Genomic DNA, 16,219 nt, shown 5'->3' with positions numbered 1-16,219 from the left:
GACCTGGCTTGCCCAGAGTCACAAGCTTGGAAGTGTCTGAGGCTAGATTTGAACTCAGGCCCTCCCGACTCCTGGGTTGGCCCTCTCCGCCCTCCTTCGGTGGCCGTCCCCGATCTCGCCATTTTTTGTATCCCACTGGATCCAGTGGATGGATATGCAACTGGCTGGGGGTCACAATTGCCTCTGGCCCAAGCGGAAGCACAGTCACGTGATCATTTCCGCCCACTTTATGAACTCTCAGCACTAATGAATCGCTCCCTGCGGGGAGCCGCGAAGGCTGGGCGCTGCCCATTTGCCGACTTGCCCACTTGTCAGCTCTCAGCAGCACGTGGCTGGGGCCCAGAGCGCATGGAGATGGCGCAGGGAGGGCTGACTCCATCATCCCCGCCGCCGAGAAGACTTCGGTCCCTGTTTGCTCTAGATACATGAGTAGCTAATAAGTGACAGACTCGGGGCAATGCTGATGGTGAGCGCCAGGCAAAGGCGGAGGGGGCTGAGACCTGGGCAGAAGCCCGGGACCCCCAATCCAAGGGAATTTGAGAGTCGCTTCCACCTATCTGACAGGCACCGAATTGCGCGATGGATTTAATTCTCCCTTGCGGAGCTTCCGGAGCGAGCATTTTGTCAAAGGAATTGCTTTTTAACAACTGCTCTGGAACTCGGTCATTACAAAAAGCAGCTCGGTGGGTAGCTTTGCCAGGGAGAGCGGTCCTGGCTGGGCTCTCAAGCCAGGAAGACACCCACGGAGACCCGGAGACTGTGGAAGTCTGCCACCTGAAGGACGGCCAATGGAGGTTGGGAGAAGCACCTGGGCAGCCTCGGGGGCACTGTTCGGTCTCAGATTCTCTGTGAGCTTGCCGGAGCTGCGCTCTGTGCTGGCAGCCCTGGGAAGGAAGAGCACCACAAAGGTCCTCCCACGTCAGCTGAGTAAAAGGATGGGGGTGCCCGCTGAGATCGCAGAACACTGGTCTGAGGGGGACTCAGCTGCAAGTTACCTCTGTGGCCTTGGCAAGCCACTTCCTTGTCTGGGTCTCCTTTTACCTGCCTTAGGATAAGGGGGTCAGTCCAGATGGCCTCTGAGGAGAGGAATATCAGTTTGGCAGCTGACTCTAGCTTGGATTGGAGAAGGGAGAGACCGGAGCCATATGGGATTTGCCAAACTGGGTCTCTCCCAGATTATGGGATCCTCCCATCTTGTCGACATCCCTGCCCCTATGAGACACGAGAACACGATTGTCCTCCATGAAACCAGTCTCAACCAGCCACATGCCAGCTATGAAGAATGCCCATGAAAGCTGATGGGATGGCCCGTTCCCTTGGTGCTATATCGAGCTTATTTGTTGACTCCTCAGCTTTCCGGTGAGCTCCAATTGGCTTAAACAGGCTTAAATTAAACAGACTTAAATCCCCCAAACAAGGAAAATGCAAATCCTAAACTCTGGCCAGCAGGCCCTGTAACCCTCTGAAGTAGATTTTTCCGGGTGTTTCTTCAGCGGCCTCCATAAGCTCATTCTTCTCAAATAACCGTAGTTGAAAAGTTGTTTGGGTTGAAGGTGGATGTCTCCATGGAGCCATTTATACTTTTTCTGGCTGTTAGTAGAGACACAGCCCTCCCACTTGGGTGAACTTCCCCTGCAAAATCAGCAACTTTCTTTTGGGCACAAGAGTTTTATGGAGTCCTCTACCCAATGTCCCAGAGGGCCTCTACTCTCACTTGGTGGTGACTTTGTGTCTTTCTGAAAATACGTGGACCATGAGTGTTGGGAGCCCGGGAGCCCTTCACCCAATGTTCTGGCATGAGTCCCCGTCAGATCCTTGTCTGCAGGGCGGTGTAGAACAGAGATTCAGAATCAAAGGTCCTGCATAGGAATCTTGGCTCCAAAACTCATCCCAAGTGTGACCTTGGGCGCCTACAGGTTCTTTCTGGGATTTGGGCTTCACATGTAGAAGATAGGAGGGAGTTGTGTTCCATGACTGACTGTAAAAGTAAAACCCACCAATGGGGGCTCGGGACATGGGATGTGGAGAGAATTCTGATCCACACAATACCTAGAACCCCAAATAGCTACCTGGAGACCAGAAAGGGGAGGAGCTCACTGACAATATTTGTGCAAATCTAGAGAATCTGCCTCAAATGCTCATACGGACTATTTGTATTGGTCTGCACAGCCACAGTCGCACACATTGGACCTCGGCTCTGCCGCGGTGATATCATTGTGATCCTCTTGGAGAAGGAAGGACAACAACTGACCAAATGTTTGCTCGAGTTCACTTGGGATCCAGCTGGTTCTACGTTGTTTTATTTTCTTGGAATCATGAAAATCTATTAACAGCTTATTAAAGGTCATTTTCTGGGACTGATTGGTCCTCACCCTCCCCACAATCCTCTGGTCATCACCCGGGAAACTGCCCCTCTCCCCTACCTCTTCCCCCGCCATCATCTCTCCTACCAAGATCCAGGGGCTGATAACTTCACTCTCACTGAGCTCCTCAGTTCCCACTCTGTCTGCTAGATAAGTTTGGTCCAGATTTCCCTCTGACACGCTCATCAATGACTATCTCTATGTTTTAACCTCAGTTTTACAGAAACAGGTAAATGGTGCAGGGAACAAGCCTGGAGCCAGGAAGACCCGAGTTCAAATCCAGCCTCAGATGCTTGCTGTGTGATTTTGGGAAAATCATTTCACTTCTGTTTACCTCAATTTTCTCATCTGAAAAATGGGGAGGATAACCTCACAAGGTGGTAAGGATCAAATGAGATAAGAGTAAAGCACTTAGCTTGGTGTTCGGCACCTAGTAGGTGCTATATAAATGTTAGCTATTATTATTGGCTCCTTTCCCTTTCCCTATAAAGAAACACCCGCCACACTTCCTTGAGCCTGCCACGTCCTCAAGCTGGTTTTTTCCCTCTCTTTCCATACGACACGGAACATTTAGTCCTTTTAAAAGCTCATCACTTTGTTCGACATGCCTCCCGAGACTGCCAGCCCCTTGAGTTGAGGAACTCTTTTTCCTTTTTTCCGTATCCAGTACTGGGCACAGTGCCTGACATGTGACAGGCATTTAATAAGCGCTCGTTGATCGATTAACAAATATTAAAAAGGAAAGTCTGGCAGAAGCAAGCAGGGCGGGTTTCCTGGGTGAGATTCCACACCCACGTTTCCCTCCTCTGCAGAGAAGGGAAGGATTCCACGGCTGCTTCTTCCTCAGCCCCTGAGAGCTGGCTTTCCTTCTCCCCTTGAAAGAGCAAAGGAAACGAGCTCCAAATTGCGAGAACCAAGGCCTTTTCTCATTCTCCATCTTCTTTCCCTTGTCTGTAGCTCGTGACACTAATGGCCTCCTGACGGGCATTATGAGACTCCTCCCCAAACTCCTCCTACTTCAGACTCTCCCCAGCCTTCTTTTTTATTCCACGCCTGCCTCTTGCCCTTAAGCACTGCTGTCCCTCGAGGCTTTACCTGGGTCCCTCCCAAATGCCTTCCCCTGTCCTCACCATCATTCTGGCCTCTCAGGGCATCAGCCTTCGGAGCTTTTCCACCTTCCCCTCAGCCAGAACTGGGAGGTTTCCCTCCTGCGTCTGACTGTCCACAAGAACGATTCTGCCCCGGGCTCCAGAGCTCCCCAATTCTTCTCTCTGATAGCAGCGCCCCTCCTGCCTCTTCTGGTCCCTTCTCCCACCCTAACTATCATGAGGAGCTCCGTCCCCTGCCTCCCCCCAATCCCTGCTCTGGTTCATATTTCACCCCTCCTGGCTGAACAGTCCGAATATGAACCACAAGCAGCTTCCCTCAGCTCCTGCTTGTAAATGGGTAACATCACACACACACACACACACACACACACACACACACACACACACACACTCACACACACACACTCACACTCACACACACTCACACACACACACACTCTCACACACACACACACTCACACTCACACACACACACACACTCTCACACACACACACTCACACACACACACACTCACTCACTCACACACACACACACACACACACACACACACACACTCACACTCACACACACACTCTCTCACACACACACACACACTCACACACACACACACACACACTCACACACACACTCACACACACACACTCACACACACACACACTCACACACACACACTCACACACACACACACACACACTCACACACACACACACACACTCACTCACTCACACACACACACACACACTCACACACACACACACACACACACACACGCCAGACTCCCTCCCTCCCTTGCCGGAGCCTCCTCAGCCTCCTTCGCTCCTGCCTGTGAGCTGCTGGACTGTCCCGAGCGCACCACAAACCTCCCCAAGTCCAACCTCTGTGGCGAGCGTGAGTTCATCCTCACTGTCCCTTGGACACCCTACCAGGCCGTTCCAAGCTCTCTTTCTCCTCAGACCTGCGCCAGCACCCCCTCCTCACTTGCCTTCCATGTTATTGAGGAATGGAGTCCATCCCTGGTGAGCTCCCCCCCCATCCCTCCACTCTGCCCCATTCTGCCACCCTTTGCCCCAGCCCCCGATGAGGGAGCCCTTCTCTTCACCAAAGACAGGTCATTCACATGTGTCCTTGACCGTGACCTCATGGGACAGGAGCTTGCCCGGGATCATTTTCTCTTCCTCTTCTCAGGCTCTTCTGATCTCTGGCTCCTTCACTCTGGGGAGTGTGCCTGGGGGGGGGTCCTCACGAGACTGGGGCACTGGTGAGCGCCACAGAGAGGCAGGCCGGGTGGGGTGACTGGAGCACAAGGGCTGTCTTGGGGGGTCCTTTTCTGGCGGGGGCTTCAGGTCGGAGCTAGACTGTCCTCTGAGAGGGGGCCGAATGTTCAGGTATGTCACCCCAGATGGCCATGGAGCTCCATTATAGTCTGGAGAGTCGGGAGGCTGGGAGCACACGCAGGGGCTATTTCTGACCAGGGCTGCATTAGTTACCATGGAAATGCCCATGACCTTGCTGAGAATCGGCGTGGCTTGTGTGCCACCAAGACAACCATGGGCATTAGGGCAGGAGGAAATGGAGCAGGCTCGTGGTCTTTCCACATGCAGGCAGAGCCGGCTCCGGCAAGTCCTGGGGCCTGGGCAGGGCCGGAGCACTGGTCCAGCCACCTTATGTTTCTCCTTTAGGGGCCCCCAGGAGTAATAGCTCTCACGTATGTATGATCCCATTCAACAAGCATCCGTTAAGTACCTACCACGTGCCAAGTACTGGAGGTACCGAGAGAGAAACGTTCTAGAGCAGGTAGGAGGTGGGTCTGCCCTGGAGCTGGGATTTAAGGGATAGTGGGAACCCAGGTGACCCATGCAGCTTACAGGCTGGGGGAGGAGCCCGGGGGCATGGGAGGAGTAAGGGACTTATCTAGGGTCACCAGGCTAATGTGTCAGAGAAGGGAGGTGGACCTGGGCCACCTTACAATTAAAATATATATGCAGTGATTTCTGAGCAGCCAGGAAGGCTTCCTGCAGGAGCCGAGGCTCAAGCTGAGCCTGGCAGGGAGCCCAGGCAGGGCTGAGCAGGGAAGGGCTTCTGGGCTTGGGGCGCAGCCCATGTCACCGGAGGGAGAAGATGGCCCTCAGCTTCTCTGAGCCTGGCCTGCTTCCTTCTTCCCCCTGTGGGGACCAGAAGGGCCTTCCGCCTCGCTTCTCTCTTGTTCGGGGTTTTCTAGTGGCTCACGTCATCGGAACCGGGAGGAGGAAGATGGGACGGGAGAAAACCATGGGTTTGCCGGCCCTTCCCAGCAAAGCCCAGACACGGCCGGTGAGCGAGTGATGCCCTCCTCCAGCAGCACCGAGTTCCAAGTCAGCCTTCTGCAGCGTGTATGTGTGTGGGTTCTCTCCTCTGAAGCTCATTGGCCAGATCCGAAGAAGGCAAAGGGCACGCCCGCCCACAGTTACCCCAAAGCCACCACGGAGAGGCTTGGTGGGGGCCGGCAGGAGGGGACGGGCTGACTCAGATTGGGAACAGCTCCCTACCCACGGGGCAGTCTCAGAGCCGGTGCTGCTTCAGAGGGGGCGGGCGCCACCCTTGGGGGGCTCAGACACCGGCCATCCTCTGCCGTGCACCCCACGGACACGTTCAGCCGAGGGCGGGGGGGGGGCGCTTTCAGCCCCGGGACCCCGAGGTTCCGTGATGGAAATGGAGGCAGACTCGCTCTGTGCGGTCTTCGGGCTGAACGACGCCCCTGGGTGGGCTGCGGGGAGACGGCTCAGCTCAGGCTGGCGAATCCCTGGGCAGGGGAGAACTTGGCTTTGCGAGTCGGCGGCTCGGTTGGATGGCGGCTTATCAGGGGTCGTGCGGAGGCGAGCAAGGGGACAGAGAGCCTCCCCTCCCGCGCTCAGCGTCTCCCGCAGCGCGTCGGTGATTCTCCGGTCCGAGAGCTGTCAGGCGCCAGCATTTTCTGTGCCGTGAAGGCCGACTCCCCAGCCAGCCACGAAGAGCCGGTGCTCCCGGGGGAGGAGTGCCATCGGAGGGACGCCCATTCCCCGGCACCGGGGAAGAACTCCAGGTCAAAGGGGACCCCGTTCTCCTGCGCGTGGATGTCTCCCCGGGCACGCTGTGGAAGAGATCACGCCGCTCAGCCCCGCCCAAGGGGCTCTTAAAGGAGCTGCCCCAGCATCTACCCTGGAAAACCCGAGCGGTGAAGAAAGCGAGGCGGCCGGCGACAGAGCTCGGTGTGGAGGAACTCATCCCGGGCACAGGTCTGAGCCCAGGGATGGAGAGAAGGAGGACGGGTCGCCGTCACACACGGGCAGGGTTCCTTTGGAGAGCCAGGGAAGCAAAGGCTCCTCTCTGGGATGTCAGCACGCGGCCCATGGAATATGAGGCGGGAGGGCCGGGGAGTTCCGGTGAACAGGAGCACAGGATGTCTTGGAGAAAGGCCAGGGGGGTATCCAAGGGCAGGGGTTCCCAAGGCCCCCAGGAGGGGAATCAAGCGGGGCCTCTGGCACTTCAGGAGGGCCCCGGGGCCTCCATGGGAGGAGATAGGCTATTCTCGTAGGCTGGCAGCTAGCTTTCCCGGGGGCAACTTCCAAACAGACGCGCCCACGTTCAGACTCACTGGATGGGCAGAACCTCACCCTGAAACTTAGTTTCAAAGCTTCAGGCCCAGGTCACACCTGCCTACACCTATGGGGGTGCCTCAGTGGGGTGAGGGGCTCCTGTGGGGGATGCCTTAGCGGGGTGAGGGGCTCCTGTGGGGGATGCCTCAGCGGGGATGAGGGGCTCCTGTGGGGGATGCCTCAGCGGGGATGAGGGGCTCCTATGGGGGTGCCTCAACCAGGGTGAGGGGCTCCTAGGGGGGATGCCTCAGCGGGGTGAGGGGCTCCTGTGGGGGATGCCTCAGTGGGGTGAGGGGCTCCACAGCAGAAGCTTCCCCAGCCTGCTCCCTGACCTGGGGTGACTCACTGGAGCCGAGTCCCTCGTGCTGTGCTGGGCACTTGTCAGCTTCCTCAGCCACCCCGGGCCCTCCCTGGATCACCGGTCCAGTGGAAGGATGCTTTGGCCCTTTCCCAGTCTCCATGGAGACTGTATGAAAAATGAGGTCCTCTCCAGGGAAACACGCCAGGGGAAAGCAGGAAAGGCACGACTCGAATCCAGCGCAGGTGCCAGAGCTTCCATCCCCAGCCATTGTGTAAAGCAAAGAGTGCAGGTGGGAGAAGGTCCCACTGCTTTTCTTTCTTTTCTAGTCTGAAGGGTCTCCTTTGTACTATGTTGTCCCTAGCAACCATCAAGGGGAGCCGCGGCTTTCATCACCATGACGCCGAGAAAGGAGGGAGGCAGTGGAGAAGGGGGGGGATGGCAGTCACAGGCAGACACCCGGGTCTGTGTTTTCTTACTTGGAGACACTCGGGGGGCTTAGAGACACCTCAGGGGGGACCCCTGGCTTTGGCGGCCTTCGGGAGAATACACGCCCTCCGCATCCCAGCATCTGGCCCGGCTCGGCGGGTGCCCTGCCCTCCGGGTGCCCGCTCTCAAAGGCGAGACAAAATGGTGGCTTGGTGCTGGCTCGGAAGGTCGGGCCCCAGCAGAACCTGCTGCTCGTTCACTAGCCCCGGGACCGTCCATGGGTCCCTAAATCTCTACGAGCTTAGGTTCCTCACCTCCAGATTTGGAGCCATGACCCAGCCCTGCTGCCACCTAGACTCACAAGGATTATGTAAGAAAGCCTTTCAAATCCTCTGCAAGAAGTGATTTCTGAAGATCCAATTTTCCCTAGGGTACATTTGTGTGTGTGTGTGTGTGTGTCTGTGTGTGTGTGTGAGAGAGAGAGAGAGAGAGAGAGAGAGACAGAGAGAGACAGAGAAAAGAAGAGAGACAGAGATAGAGAGACAGACAGAACGAGAAAGAGAGAGAGATTGTGTCAGAGGGGGGAGAGAGAGAGCCTTTCCCAAAAGAGAAACAAAGGCAGACTGGAAAGAGGGCAGTGATGGTGGTGGCTCAGAGCTGAGAGGGGGTGGGTCTGCCCGGCCTTCCCATCCCCCTGAGCACACACCTCACAGACCCAGGCCCCACCTGAACCCAGCGTGCACGTCCCGAGTCTCTCTCTGAGGCCGACTCTCCTCCATGCATTCAAGCCAAGACGCAGATCCCCCCATCCCCACACAAGGGACTATCACAAGCCCTCCCCATCTCCTCGGGCAGAAGGAAAACAGATCCCTGGGTGGCAGTGATGGCCAGAGGGAGGGAGAGTGTTGGACCAGACAGAGCTGGAAGGGGGGCCCTTAATCCACTTCTCCCATTTTACAAAGCAGGAAACTGAGTCTTTGGAAGGGGTGACGTCCAAGATCATGGACATCAGGGACAGGATCTGAACCTGCACCCTCTGATTTCAGAGAACTTTCCACTGGCCCGTACGGCCGCCTTGGGAAGCTGGCTTCAAATCCCTGACACTAAACTAGGAAGAGGGAAAAGGTCTGGGGGAGGGGTGGGAAGCAAATGATTCCATTTTGAGCTTAAGAGAAATGGGACCGTCCAGTTTGAGGACGTTGGACACTCCGGCAGTTGGGGACGCTTGGCTGGGGGACAGCGGAGAGATCAGGGCTGGGCAGAGAGAACCGAGAAATCCTCAGAGATGGTGATTGAATCTGGCCAGATCACAGAGGAAATGGAAGGGAGGGAGCCCAGGGCGGAGCCTTGTGGGAGCCCAGGGCCCTTAAAAGACCTCACAAAGGAGGCAGAAGAGGACTGGTCTGAGAGGGAGGAGACCTATGAGGGAGAATGTCCAGAAAACCCAAAGACAAGAGAATCCGGGAGAACAGAGATCTGTAGGCTGCACCCCGGGGTGTTGTGGGGAAGCAGTTTTACAGTTTGCAAAGCGTTTTTACCTGCACTGCCTTATTTGATATGTTCTGAAGTGGGCATCAATTATTGACCCATTTCATAGAGGAGGAAACCGAGACTGAAAGGAGCTAAATGTCTTGCCCTGGTTGTGAACCCAGCAGGAGTCTGAGGTAGGATTTGAACTCGGGTTCCCCAGCCCCTTCTCATCTACCGCTGCCCCCATCCACGCAGCTTCATCCTGCCTCAGAACGGAGGGATGCGCAGTGCGCAGGGAGGGGAAGCCACAGTCAGAAGACTCGGCCACAGTCTCTCTTGGCCAGAGCAGGTGGAACTCAGCCTTCGGTGGCTGATGTGGGCAAGTGCAGCTGTGGGAGCATGGCCAGGCCCCCTTCCGGTGCCCGAGGCCAAAGGCTAGCGGAGGGAGGGCTCTGGCTCTCAGGGCTGGGGCTTTCCTCACCAAAGGGAGGGGCTCCCTCCGGCTCTGCCCCTCCCTCCCCAGACTTTTCTACCAGCTTCACTCCCATCCTGCTTTTCAGCTCCCTGTCACCGAAGTGTTAGCATCTAGGGACAGCATAGGACACCTCCTTCTTTTCCTCTTCCTCTCCTCCTTTTCCTCCTCCTTTTCCCCTTCCTCCTCTTCTTCCTCCTTTTTCCTTCTTCCTTCTCTTCCCCTTCTCCTTTTTTCCTTCTTTTCTCCTCCTTTTCCTTCTTCCTCTTCTTCCTTCTCTCCTCTTTTTCCTCTTCCTCCTCCTCCTTTCTCCTCTTCTTCCTTCTATCCTCTTTTTTCTCCTCTTCTTCCTCCTCCTTTTCCTCTTCCTCTTCTTTTCCTTCCTCCTCTTCTTCCTCTTCTCCTCCTTTTCCTCCTCCTCTCCCTCCTCCTTTGTGATCTATTCTTCCCCAAGCCAGGCCTGTTTCCTCTGCCTCTTCTTTTCCTTCCTCCTCTTCTTCCTCTTCTTCCTCCTCTCCTCCTTTTCCTCCTCCTCTCCCTCCTCCTTTGCTATCTATCCCTCCTCAAGCCGGGCCTGTTTCCTCATTCGCAGTGGCCTCACATCAATAGGACTCGAATCCCAGCTCAGACACTAAGCTTCCTTGACTTCATCCCCTTCTCTCTGGACAAGCCAAAGCCTTGTGATCTCAGGGGAGGATTGCTGACCGACTGCTGCCTGTGAGTCGGGCAGCAAGGGCCGGGGGCCAGTAGCACAAAGTTGCCAAGGGAACAGAGCCCCAGCAGCTTGGAGGGAAAATCAATGGTGAGAAAAGGGGCCAGAGACTGGGGGGCCCACAACCTCCCAGCGTCCCTGATTCAAGAAAACTCCCAGAGTCCCAGAACCCTCCTTGGCCTGGACCCCGGGGCTGCAGGTGCTCTCTGATGCCCAGTGACTGTTGAGCAGCATGTCTGTGGCAAACTCCCCATTGTATCTCCCAGCACCGCCTGCCTCTCCCAGGAGACCTTCCCTGACTGTTGCCGAATCACAGAATCTCAGAGCCCAAAGGGACCCAGACCCTGGCTAGTCTGACCAGGATCTGAAGCCTCAAAAGTACGCACACAGAAACTTCTTGGTTACCTCCAGTGATGGGGAACCCATTACCCCTTGCAGCCGTCCATTGCTACCTGGACAACTTAAATTGCAAAGAAGCATCTCCTTGGGGCAGCTAGGTGGTGCAGTGGATAGAGCACCAGCCCTGAAGTCAGGAGGACCTGAGTTCAAATCTGGCCTCAGACACTTAGTACTTCCTAGCTGTGTGACCCTGGGCAAATCAATTAACCTCAATTGCCTCAACAAAAAAAAAGAAAGAAAGAAAGAAAAAAAAAAGAACCATCTCCTTACAGCTATAGGATGCTTCCCTGTGACTTGCAGTACTGCTACTTTTGCTCTGGGACCACCTAGACCATGTCTCCTTCACGTGGCTGCCTTTTAAGTACCTGAAACCATCACATCCTTGCTAGGAACCTTCTGCAAGTCATTTCTCATCTATGACGTGGCCCACGGCCATGACCGTCCTCCTGTGGACACGTGACAGTTTATCAGAGACCTTCCTCAAACATAGGGTAAAACCGGATCCAATTCTGACGAATTCAACTGTAGCCCCCGACCCCATTTTCCAAAGTTGAGACGGAGCCCCAGACTTCGGCCCTGTCTGTAACCTAGAACCCTGGACTTGTGCCCTTTAAGCACCTCGAGGTAAGCCAGGAATCCTGTCCTGTTCACGAATGAGCTGGCCCCAAGCTTCAGCTGTCTCTCCCCCAGCGCCTGCTTGTTTGCAGCCACCTGGGACATCAATTTCCCCTAAGAGCTCCTGTTTTCCCCTGGTCTTCTTCCCTTCCCAGACTTCTAATCTCTTGGCTCTTAAGCCTGTAACTACCCACGGGCTGCCATTTTGGTGGTCCCGGAGAATGAAGGCCAAGGGCCATGCCCCAGCAGCCCGGGCAGGTCCCTTTGGCCCACGCTGCTGGCCGGTGACTCGGCAGTCCCGGATCGCTCTGCAATTCGTCCTCCTTTCGCGGCCCCAGTTCTGCCCCAGCTGCCCAGCTGTGTACTGGGGTTCCCTCAGCTCCTCGGTGACCCTCACCCCCATCCCAGGCCCTACGCTGTCTCCCATTCTCAGACTGCTCGTCGCCCGCAGCAGGTGCCAACGGACTCTTGTGCGGCGCGGCCATCGTCGCGTCTCCATCACCGGGATGACTCCATTAGGAATAATCCACCCCCACATCACGTTAGCATCTGGAAGCCACGTCACACGCTCCAGAGCGTGGAGCTTTGGATGCTCACACGGAGCTTGCTGGCCACGGACACTTCCAGATCCTTGTCACAAGCAGCCAGATCGTTCTCGTCCCGCACTTATTACATTTCAGTCAATAAACATTTATTAAGCACCTACTATGAGCCGAGCTCTAGGGATACACAAAGAGGCCAGACAGTCCCTACTCTCAAGGAGCTCCCAGTCCAATGAAGAAGAAAACAATTACCGGCAAGTTAGATGCAGGATGAGCGGGAAATGATTAACAGAGGGAACATTACTGAAATTAAGGAAAGATTTCTTTGGAAAAGTCGAATTTTGTCTGAGACTCAAAGGAAACCAGGGAAGTCGGGAGGCCGAGATGCTGAGGGGAGCCTCCCGGGCTCGGGGGGATGGCCAGAGTGAGTGTCCGGAACCAAGAGGGGAACAACGAGGCGCCAGAGGCATAGAGGGGTCCGCTGTCACCGAAGAAGGCGAAGATAAAAGAAGACTGGAAAGGTTCTCGGGGCGGGTTAACGAGGGATCTGAAAGCCAAATAGAGGGGATTTTGTATTTGTTCTGGCAAGCGACAGGGAGTCACTGGGGGTTATTGAAGTGTGTGTGAGAGAGAGAAAGGGAGGGGGAGGAAGAAGAGGATGTCAAAGAGACACTGGACTTGGCCACTAAGAGATCCCTGGTGACTTCGGAGCGGGAAATGGCGGGGTCAGTTTGTAAGGGATTAAGAAGGGAGGGAGAGGACACAAAGTGGAGCCACAGATTGATTTTTGAATATAAGTTCAGACTCAACTTTTTCCCCTAATAAAATGATTTTTAGATTGAACTCGGGCCACCTGAAGTGCCACAAGGGGGCACCATAGCTCACAGGGCCTGAAGTCACGAAGCCCCATATTTCTGAGTTCAAATCCAGCCTCGGCCATTTACTAGCTGGAAGATCCTGGGCAGGTCACTTCATGGTTGATCTCACTTTTTTCATCTGTGAAATGATCTGGAGAAGCAAATGGCAAATCACTTCCGAAGGGGACACCACTGAAATGCTCGATAACACCACGCCATCTGTGGTCTTCTATTCGATGTATTAGGAGGGCTCCCCCCAGATTTTCTCTCCTCCATAAATGTGACAAATGTGCCATCAAGGACTCCATTCCAGTCAGAGTCCCCTCCTCTGGGCCACCTGGGGACCGACCTTGATCAGGGAAGTGATCCCCTGGACCAGGTTCCCCCAGTTCTAAATCCAGCAAGCTTTCCTAACAGCCGCTTCCGTCCCTCTGTCAGATACCACCGTACTTTTATTTAGCCGAACACCTTGCCGACGTCTGCTCCGGCTACAGCGTTCCCCCGATCTGTCTGCCTGGTGACGCCGTCAGAGGAGGCACAGAGGTTCAAGCGGCGGAGCAGGAGCCAGGACTCCGCTCCCGCAGATTCTAAGCTGCGCCACGTGGGCTGTTGGTGTCGCTGCTTCCTTTTCTAAGAGCCCACGAGCCATCCCTTTAATAATGTGTTCTAGAACTTTGCCAGGTATCAAAGTCAAGTTCTGCGGCCTCTAGTTTGCAGCATCTACTTTGTTCCCCCATGTCCCAGGGTGTTTATTTGTCTTCCATCCTGCGGCAGATCTGCTCTCCATGATCCTTAAAGATCCCTGACTTAGCAATTCCTCCTTCCAATTTCCTCCCCTATTTAAGGATGTAATCCATCTGGGCCGAGGGACCGCAGCTCGCGGAAGGCAGCTAGATGATCTCTGGCTGCCTCCTCATTGATCTTTGGGTTTACTTTCCTGTTAATAATTTAAAAAGACTTTCAGCTCTGAAGATCATTCTCCTCAATAAAGGGGAGAAAAGCTAATTAAGGCAGGCTTGCTGTCTACCTGGCTTTCCTTCCTACTGTGCCAGTGGCCCCAGGCAGGGCCCAATCCCGTCCCTGGTCTCCCTGCCCTTTCTTCTCCAACCGTGAGATCAAGCCCTTTTGTTGTCCTTGGCATTCGCTGCCAGCCTCAACTCCTTTGGGAGCCATCTCAGTGTCTCTTGCCATCTCACTCCTTCATGTTAATTTTCAGTTACGGTGACTGCTTTGAGACTCCTTCCCCAATCAAACCGCCTCTCCCTTGCAGCTCCAACTTCTCCCCCTTTCCTGGAGCCTTTCTCCAAGGACATCCACCCAGCTCCTTTGTTCTAAAAACAAACGATCGCAGAACCTCCGAGGGGAAGGACTCCCCTGCACCTTCCTCTACACCTGAGCAAGAATTTCTCTTAAGGGCAAAGCGGACAAATGGCGAGACTTTGCTTGGAGGTCTTCGGGGAGGGAGAATTCTCCAAGCCCACATTCTGCTCTGGAACACTTGTAATTATTAGGAAGTTTTCCCTTTATCGAAATCAAATCTGCCTCTAAAATCTTCTCTCTCCTCCTCCTTTTCTTTCCTCTTGGCCCAAGCAGAGCAAAGCTAATCCCTTTTCCATGGGCTGGCCCTTCAGACGCTCCCTCCTTCCTCCAGTTTTCTGTTTTCCAGGTTAGACCCTTGGCCCTTTGCCAGTGCTTTTTGTTTCCCAGAACTGTTCCTCTGGACCACAGTCTGAGCAGAGGTGGAGGACATAGGAACTGTTGGCCTGTTCTGGACGTCCTGTCCCTATTAATGCGCACCCCTTTGAGGATTGCAGGGAGGCACCTCATGCCATAGGGTGAGGGCTGACCTCGGAGCCTAGAACATTTGGGTCAGACTTGGACACTAATTGGGTGATCCTGGGCAAGTCACCATCTCCTTTATGTTTCAGGAAACTCCCAAGACTCGCCCAAGTCCCAGCCAGGCTGCAGTCTGAAGTCAGGCAGGGAGCCGTCCACACCGACAAAATCCTTCAGTGTTGATCTAGCCCGAGGCAAGTCCCCAGCCAGCTCTTTTTCTCCCGAGCTCTGGGTTTTTGCTGCTCTTAGCATCCTTGTCCCCAAAGTCTTAGTGTTGTTGAAAGCTTTGATAATAAGCTTAATACGCTTAAGGCCGTGCTAAGACTTTTGGACACTTTGTACTGGCGTGTTGAGTTTTGGAATCCCAGGGTGACCTCGTGGAAGGAGCAGAGCCCGTATTCTGCAGTCCTCGCTTGGATTCTCAGCTTAGCCACTTAATCTGACTTTGGGCACATCGCTCCTGGGGACCCCAACTTCCTGCCATAGCGAATGGGGACCAAGTGATTTCAGAAAGTCCTTCCCAGCTCTGGGGCTTGAGCTCTCTCCAGACTCAGTTTCACTTTTATTAGATCAGGTTAATTGGTCTGTCATGTGCGTGTGCCCCGTCTTTTAAGAATAAGATGCTGATAAGAACAAGTTGGCTTCTCCTCAAGCCCCCCCTATTGCTTAAGCCCACGTCATTAATCGATGTTCTGGGGGTTGCCGTTCGAGGTCTTCAGCGTCTCCAGTAAGAGGAGTCGAGCTCTCTGCAACCCCACCTGCCGACAGTGTCGCCCACCACTCATTTCTCACTGAGCCGATGCCCCCGACTTCCTTTAGGAAGCTCCTCGGGATGCTCCCGGCAGGGTTCAATGGACTCAGGAGATGCATGGGCACCAATCCCTTCTCCTCCTCACTGTGTGACTGTGGCCAAGCCCCTTCCCTTATCCAGGCCCTCATTCTCTCCTCTGTAAAATGAGAGGAAGAATAGCACTTCCCTCCCAAAAAGATTGGGAAAATCCGAGGGAATGCCGTGGCAAAAGCAGGAAGTCTGTTGCGACGATCCTTCCCCTAAATCTCGCCGAATTAGTGGTCGCTGCCTCACTCTGTGAAGGTCGTGCACCTGTGAATGATCCCGACTAAAGCCCAGAGTGGGACTGATGTGCCAGCGGACTGGTGAATTTCCAAGGAAAGGCAGAAGATTACGGAGCCAGAAGGGACTCGAGACCTCACCGGCTTTAAAAGGAAGCAACCTGGGAGGAGCCCAGAAGGTTGCGATGGCTTGCCTGGGTCGGGAAGGCTGGAGGAATCAGGCAGGCCTCCAGACTGGGTCTCCTGGCAAGTTGGCAGTCAGACAAAGGGAGTCTCTCCAGAGCACTAATCGGGGCGACAGACACGGGAGCTTCCCCAGGGCAGGGACACTGCCTCCCTCATTGGATCAGGGCCTCCCAGGGTGGGAGACACGATTCCCTTGTCTGCCTGGGGGCCGATGACTGACCCCATCCGGGACACATAGTGGGTGCTTA

General features: G+C 54.9%; 1 protein-coding gene across 3 annotated transcripts in view; it reads right to left on the bottom strand.

Annotated features, from left to right (window-relative positions):
* The window catches only part of CRHR2 (corticotropin releasing hormone receptor 2), an 84,397-nt gene that overhangs the window by 36,010 nt on the left and 32,168 nt on the right, over positions 1–16,219 (bottom strand). The gene's annotated exons all lie outside the window — the stretch shown is intronic.

Source organism: Antechinus flavipes, chromosome 1 (genome assembly GCF_016432865.1).
Source record: "Antechinus flavipes isolate AdamAnt ecotype Samford, QLD, Australia chromosome 1, AdamAnt_v2, whole genome shotgun sequence".
In the NCBI taxonomy this organism is placed as follows: Eukaryota; Metazoa; Chordata; class Mammalia; order Dasyuromorphia; family Dasyuridae; genus Antechinus; species Antechinus flavipes.
Note: the sequence above shows the minus strand (reverse complement) of the source record. Positions and strands in the feature narration are given on the sequence as shown.